The sequence below is a fragment of the Capsicum annuum genome, chromosome 3, assembly GCF_002878395.1.
Source record: "Capsicum annuum cultivar UCD-10X-F1 chromosome 3, UCD10Xv1.1, whole genome shotgun sequence".
NCBI classification, from domain to species: domain Eukaryota; kingdom Viridiplantae; phylum Streptophyta; class Magnoliopsida; order Solanales; family Solanaceae; genus Capsicum; species Capsicum annuum.
This window is the reverse complement of record NC_061113.1, coordinates 168,980,569-168,988,429: the sequence shown is the minus strand read 5'-3', so window position 1 is coordinate 168,988,429 and position 7,861 is coordinate 168,980,569.

Sequence of the window (7,861 nt, the reverse complement as noted above, 5' to 3'; positions counted from 1 at the left end):
TCCTGATCATTGAGGCATGATCTAAAAACTGAACAACCAAGGATTAGAGAAGAATTCCAGTACATAGACTCCAAGCTTAAAAATAGAATACCAAGAAAGCAAAACATTCCTAAATATCTTGTAGCCTCCCTCTTATAAGTGTGGAGCACTACACACCCCTTAAAGAGACTCTACTCGATACCGCTTTAAGGACTCTTAATTTACCATGAACCTAAAGCTCTGATACCCACTTAACATGACCCAACCGGGGACCTTATCATAATAGGAATCCCAAGTCCAACTAAGACTGGGGACCACCCCTTATTACCTAACCCAACCACCATCAGTATACCTTAAGTTGATTGAATACCGAACAAATAGCAAGATAGTATAACTAGATAAGGATTGACTTTGGGATATGTTTATTCCTAGACTAACCCTACCAAGTTATCCCGTCCACTAAATCCCACCAACCAAACCACCAAGCCCAACCAGTACCTAACCAAGGGCCATTAATAAAGCCAAAACCAAATAAGATCCAAAACAAAATATAATTAATCCTAAAATAAAATACGAAGGGAACAATCAATAATATCATCAGCCGATATCATCCTTAATACAATTGCCAATGCTAAGGTTGACACTAATACTGATCTCACCCATTCCAACCTATAGCAGTACCATAAAGCCTCAAACTAAAAGAGTAAAAATATCTAATTGGGACATTCCCACAACCATAGCCAAAACAAACATCCATAAATAAATCAAAATATCTAAAAATATCCATAATATGAAATGGATCCTTCAAGAAAGATGAAAGCTCACCACTTTAATCTAACGGTTATCCCTGAGTGAATCACTATATGGAGAACTAGAATGGTCGGTTCCTATATAGTGTGGGTACGACTCGTACCCTAGCTTACGGCTCCAGGTAAGCCACTCGTACTTAGATCCAACTTAAGTTACCAAGTCTAAGGTTAAGTGAAGAAACCAAACAATCTGTATCCAACCATACGATTTGTACCACAAAGTCGTACCCATTCTAGTGACCAAAATACATCCCACCAACAAACACAGTTAGTATATGACGGAACCATACCATTTGTACCCCAATATACGGCTCGTATCTATGAGTTATATTGGGTCTAGAGACCAAAATTCTAAGAAATTTTCTAAGTTTCAGAAACCAGGGTATTTCAAAACCACAGTGCATAATAAGCAGATATATAAGAATAAGTGGATCCCCTGTCAAATAAAGAAAGAGCCGACTTATAGAATACTAAAATTGTACTTATAACTACAACATCCAAAGTCTCAGCCTTGACTCTACCAGGTACTGTATATAACTAACCACTGCTCACCACCTGGTTGGGCACCTGACCGACCTCCTACCTTGCCTACCTAAGAACCTCCTTAAGCACCCTAGTAACTAACTGTGCGACTATGGGAACCACCTCTACCTAAGCGATGAACTAATCTAATAAGGGTAGCACCCTGAGCTGAAATAACCATCTCCCCACAACTAGGGTAATCCAATGAATAATGACCAAGAAGTCTATAAGTAAAATAAGAAATCTAAGAAGAACCATAATCAACAAATTTGGCTAACCCAGAATAGCCACCACATCTAAACTGACCCAAAGATGAACCTCTCAAAGACTGGTCACTACCCTTACCAAGGAAACCAATAGTACCAGACTGACCTCCAATAATAATTTAAAGATCTACTTAAACTGGTTGACTAGGCTGACTTTGAAGCTGCAAAGATGGACATGGAGAATACCCAACATGAAAAATACCACCTCTAAATCTAAAAGCACTATAGCACCCACTGTACCTACCCTAAAATCTAGGCCACCTATCATAGCCCTGACAATCCTCATGATGCATCTCCTCTATCACCTTAGCATGATTGAAAACCTCGACAAAAGTCTTACCTGTAACAAGTAAAATTTAAGTAGCCATAAGAATCAAGAGTATTTACCCTTAAACAAAGTAACAAACTCTCTCATACTCATTATCAAAAATAGAAGTCGTATGTCTATCCAGCTGTAATATCTTGTATTTCCCTAGCCTAGATTAACCCTCAGTACATGGTTTACCCTAGATAAAATTTTTGAAATACTCAGTAATTTTTAGATTAGAGTCTTCCATTACATAGGAAATTCAATTAGCTTTTCAATGATATAAAATTTGCCTAAATCCGATAATTGGGTAAGAAGTTATGGTAATTTTAAGTTTCAGTTGTTAAACGTCGTCATTCAGGCCAGTAGCACGTCGGGGAGTGTGTCAAAATAGCAATTGTAAATTTACAATGTTGCTCCATGATATTGGTGTCTCACTCTATAGACCCAATTCACAATTGTCCTTTTCCTGAGTTCTAATGCGATATCGCAGTGCACTTCTAATTTGCAGCCAAAGTGGCAACATGGTACCACTGCATCTTGACACCATGCAATTTCTCAGTCATCATTTTCTAGTGAATTGCTTCATGTCGCGCAACGGGTCCATATCGGAAAAATTTCACAAAAAATTAAAGTTGTGTTCAGGGTTAAAATAGTTTTTTTCCATGATTTTATTCCGCCCAGATGTGGGATTTAAGCCCTAAAAACATATAAAACCTTCATTATTCACTTTCCCCTAAAATAAAAAGGTATTTCTCTCTCAAGAAAACAAAACCTAGCTCTCAGAACCAAGGTCAATCCCAAGAATCTCTCAAAGAACTTCAAGAATATCATGAATTAAGGAATGTTAGATGTTTATTCATGGATCCTTACCTTACACGAAGCCTAAGAATCCTTTCTCAAAATACAAGATTTATGATTTATGATTTTCATGTTTGAGTTAGGTTGAATTCATGTGCATGATATTTTTTGAGTTTTAATCTAAGATTTTGATTATAAGTTCCCAGAATTGATTCTAGTATGTGTTGAATTACATGATATTCATGATAAACCCTTCAATTTGAAAGTTGATTTTTGTAACCATGTTAACCCAAAGTGTTTATGATTTAATGAACCAAGTATGCTTCTTATGTGTTTGATAAATTGTCTATGAGAATGAAATAATACCATTATAGCATGCTAACATGTATTCCCCATTCATGTACAAGTTACTGCATTACGAGTGTTTGATGGAATGTCTCTATGAATGAATTATGAACAAGTGAACATTGTTATAATATTTAAGATTATGCTTTTCTTTACTTTTGATGCTATCGAGTCCTGGGGATATTTAATACCCGACAATTTAGCTGTTTACCTAGAGCCAGTGTCAGTTACATAATAGTATCAGTCAGGTCATGATCAGTACTCTCAGTCTATTAATGAATTCAGTAGAACTCAGTCAATTACAGAACTTAGGAGAACTCAGTAATCTCAGTAAATTCAGTCCAATTCATTCCAGTATAATAGTTTAACATATTTCAGTTAGGAGTAGGATTCAGCATCGAGTAAATCCAAGGATAGGGGCTCACCTACCAGCAGAGGTGTGATCCTTAAAAGCGATCCTTACATTCCAGAACTACGTAGCCAATGTAGGTTGAGATATCCAACCTTCCAGTTGAGAGTTGATGAGGTGCTCTACCTGCCAGTAGAGGGTACCACCATTCTCGTGTAGGTAACCTACTAGTAGAGGGTTACTCTTCATCTTTTCTTTACCCATGGCACGTACTTACACCTTTCTAATTAGGGTTATAGATTGGACCCCTATTAGTTTAGATTGGGGTATGTTGGTTAGATAATTACCTCCCATAGTTCCATTTCAGTCTCAATCTTTAGAATAGAACTCAGTTTATTTCTACAGAATCAGAACTGTTAAATACAGTCACTCAGTTATTAGTAATTCAAATTATCAGTGATCTCAAATTATCATATATTCAGTTATCAGTTATCAGATTCAGTTCCAATATACTCAGTTACAATATGCACAGTATGTTCCATAGTTACAGATCCTTCATGTATGCTATCTAGCTCTTGCATATCATTCAGTTAGTTATTGTTCATGTAGATGAACCCATGCATTCGGCCTTACCTCATTTAGCTTACCAGTATATTCTCACGTACTAGTCGCATACCCATTTCTTGCACTATGATATTTCATATCATAGGTTCAGACGCTCAGGTTCCTGACCGCGCTTAGCCAGATTCAGCCACCAGTAGCCAACTTAACAATGATTCCTCATCTATCAAGGATATATTTTTATTTTAGTACTTCATCTTAGCAATATTTTAGTAGATGGATTTAGTTGTGAGATTGTCCCATCAACTCTACTTTTTAGATAGAATCGGTTAGAGGCTTTTTAGACTATACTTTTAGACAGTATTCAATTTTATAGATGTTATATTTTATCAGTAATTTAGATGTTTTAAATCTTATGGCATTTTAGCCTATTATTTCATAATTATTACTGTATTATTACTCAATGCTCACAGCAGGTACCAGCTCATGGGTTAGGTCCTTCAGGGTTGTACGCACAGTGTGATGACTAGGGGGTAGTCTCAGGATGTTACAAACTTAGTATCAGATCCTAAGGTTCAATAGAGTCCTAGGGAGTCTGACAGTCGTATCACGTAGAGTCTTGTGCATAGGTATATAGCATGCCACACTTATGGATATGAGGCTATGAGATATTTTAGGAAAAGTTTCCCTTCTTTTAGTATTTATGTCATGGGAGTGAGCATGAGATCAAGTTACACACCAGTCTAATACACTTCTTCCTTTCATTTACAGAACATGCCTCCCAAAAAGACTAACGAAAGAAGAACTGGAAACCAGTCAGCCCCTTAACCCGTTCAGGCAGATCCACTGGACGAACATGTCTCTCATGCAGAATTTAGAGTTGTATTCACTACTCTAGCCAATTCAGTCGTAGCCCGGAATGAATGGCCAGCTACTGTTTTGGCCAACCCAGTGGCAAATATTGCTGCAACCAAAATTCGTGACTTCACCTGAATGAATCCTTATTTTTTTACGGTATCTAAGTCAAAAGAGGATCCACAGGAGTTTCTCAATCAGGTTCAGAAAGTCACAAAAATCATGGGAGTGACTTCCAGTGAGAGTGCTAAGTTATCCACCTATCATCTACAAAATGTATCCCATACATAGTTTAAGCAGTGGAAAGTAGAAAGGGGTATAGATGCAGAGCCCATAGAGTGGGAAGAGTTTCCTACTACCTTCCTAGATAGATTATTTCTCTTAGAGCTGAGAGAAGCCAAAGTATTAGAGTTCATTAATCTCAAGCAAGGTAGTATGAGTGTAAAAGAGTATTCCCTCAAGTTTACTCAGTTAGCTAGGTATGTCTCCTATGTAGTAGCAGACAATAGGTCCATAATGAGCAAGTTTGTATCTGGGGTGTCAGATAGTGTGGTTAAGGAATGCAAAAGAGCAATTTTGATTAAAGAGGTGGACATATCTAGGCTTATGGTCCATGCTCAACAAATTAAGGAGTAAAAGCTTAAGAAGAAAGAGAGAGAGAATAAGAGGGCTAGAACATGTAGCTTTAATTTCAGTCAGCCTAAGTCAGAAGGCGATAACCATTCCCAGTCTCATCTAAAGTTCTCAGTTCCAGCTCCGTCCTCAGCCAGTGTACCGATGACCCAAGATAGCATAAAAAATGGTCGTACTAATCCGTTTTGTGGAGAGTATGGTAAGAATCATAAGGGTGTGTGCAGAGCTGGTAGTGATATTTGTTTTGGGTGTGGCAAGCTAGGCCACAGAGTCAGAGATTGTGCTCAGTCAGGTTCTCAGGGTCAGTATAGTCGTCCTTCAGCTCAGTTAGGTCACCTGAATCAACAAGGTGGCTCTTTCAGTGCCAATAGTGGGCAACGCCTAAACTGATCTTATGAACTTCAGTCCCAACAGGATCAGGAAATTCCTCCTGATATGGTAACTGGTAAGTTAGAAATCTCTTGCTTATATGTTTATGCCTTATTAGATCCATGAACTTCTCTATCTTCTATAATTTCCTACATAGCAGTCCATACAAAGGTTAAACCTTGAAACAGTAGAAGGTTTATTAATTTAGTGACCCACGGACATAGAATGATGACTTTAAGATAAGGGGGAGATGGTAGTATAGTACATGGTAGAAGACCATGCATGATTACAGTTCCTAGTATAAGGAGCTCCAGTTTACTCTGTAGTAAGAATCAGATTCCATAAGTTCAGAAATTCCAAACTCAGGTCATGCAGTTCATGACACATGTATTCATATTTCCTAGTATGCCCAGTTCTCATGACTCATGTTACACTATAAATGGTCTGTGAAGTTTATTTTATGTCATGTGTTCCTCTGGTATTAGTAACATGTCAAAGTCATTCAGTCATCTTTTAGTTACATGGTGCCTTATACATCAACACAGTCTTCCATAAACCTACTCAGTCCCATATTCAGTACCGTTACAAACTTGGTATCAGTTACCATCGTATATCATTCTCATGTTAGTCAAGTATTTCATAAATCAATTTTAGCTATGTAATCATGCATCAGATATGCATGTTCAGTATGTAAGTTCAGTCTATCAAACCAGTCATGTAATCATGCTTCAGTTGTGTATATCTAGTTCAGTACATAACTCAGTCTGTATGTACTCTCTCAGCTTAAGTAGCCATATTTGAGGAAGAATGTTCCCAAGAAGGAGATATTATAATACCCTGTATTACCCTAGCCTAGATTAACGCTCAGTACATGGGATATCCTCGATACAAAATTTTAAATACGCTAGTAATTTTCATATTAGAGCCTGCCATTGGATAGGAGACTCAATTAGCTTTCCAACAATATAAAATTTGCCTAAATCCGACAAGCGGGTAAGAAGTTATGGAGATTTTAAGTTTCAATCGTTAAACATCGTCATTCAGGCCAGTAGCGCATCACGGAGTGTGTCAAAATAGCAATTGTCAATTTCCAGTATTGCTCCATGATATTGGCACGTCGCGCCATAGACCCAATTCACAATTGTCCTTTTCCAGTGTTCTAACGTGATACCACTACATAGCGGTGCACTATCAATTCGCAACCAAAGTGGAAACACGATACCACCGCATTGCACCACTATGTAATTTCCCAGTTGTCATTTTCTAGTGACACGGCATCATAGCTCCGCGTCGCACTAGGGGTCCAGATCGGAAAAATTTCACAAAAATTTAAAGTTGTGCCTTGGGTTAAAATAGTCCTTTCCTATGATTTTATTCCGCCTAGATGTGGGATTTAATCCCTAAACACATGTAAAAACCTTCATTATTCACTTTCCCCCAAAATCAAAAGGTATTTCTCTCTCAAGAAAACAAACCCTAGCTCTCAATAACCAAGGTCAATCCCAAGAATCTCTCCAAGAACTTCAATAATCTAACGAATTAAGGTATGTTAGATGTTCATCCATGGATACTTACCTTCCATGGAGCCTAAGAATCCTTTCTCAAAATATAAGATTTATGATTTATTATTTCCATGTTTGAGATAGGTTGAATTCATGTTCATGATGTTGTTTGAGTTTTAATCCATGATTTAGGTTATAAGTTCCGAGAATTGATTATAGTATGTGTTAAATTACATGATATTCATGATAAACCCTTCAATTTGCAAATTGATTGTTGTAACCATGTTAACCCTAAGTGTTTATGATTTAATGAACCAACTATGTTTCTATGTGTTTGATAAATTGTCTATGAGAATGAAATAATGCCATTATAGCATGCTAACATGTATTACCTATTCATGTACAAGTTAATGCATTACAAGTGTTTGATGGAATATCTCTATGAATGAATTATGACCAAGGGAACATTGTTATGATATTCAAGATTATGTTTTTCATTACTTTCGATGCTATCGAGTCCTGGGGGTATTTAATACTCGATAATTTAGCTGTTTATCTAGAGC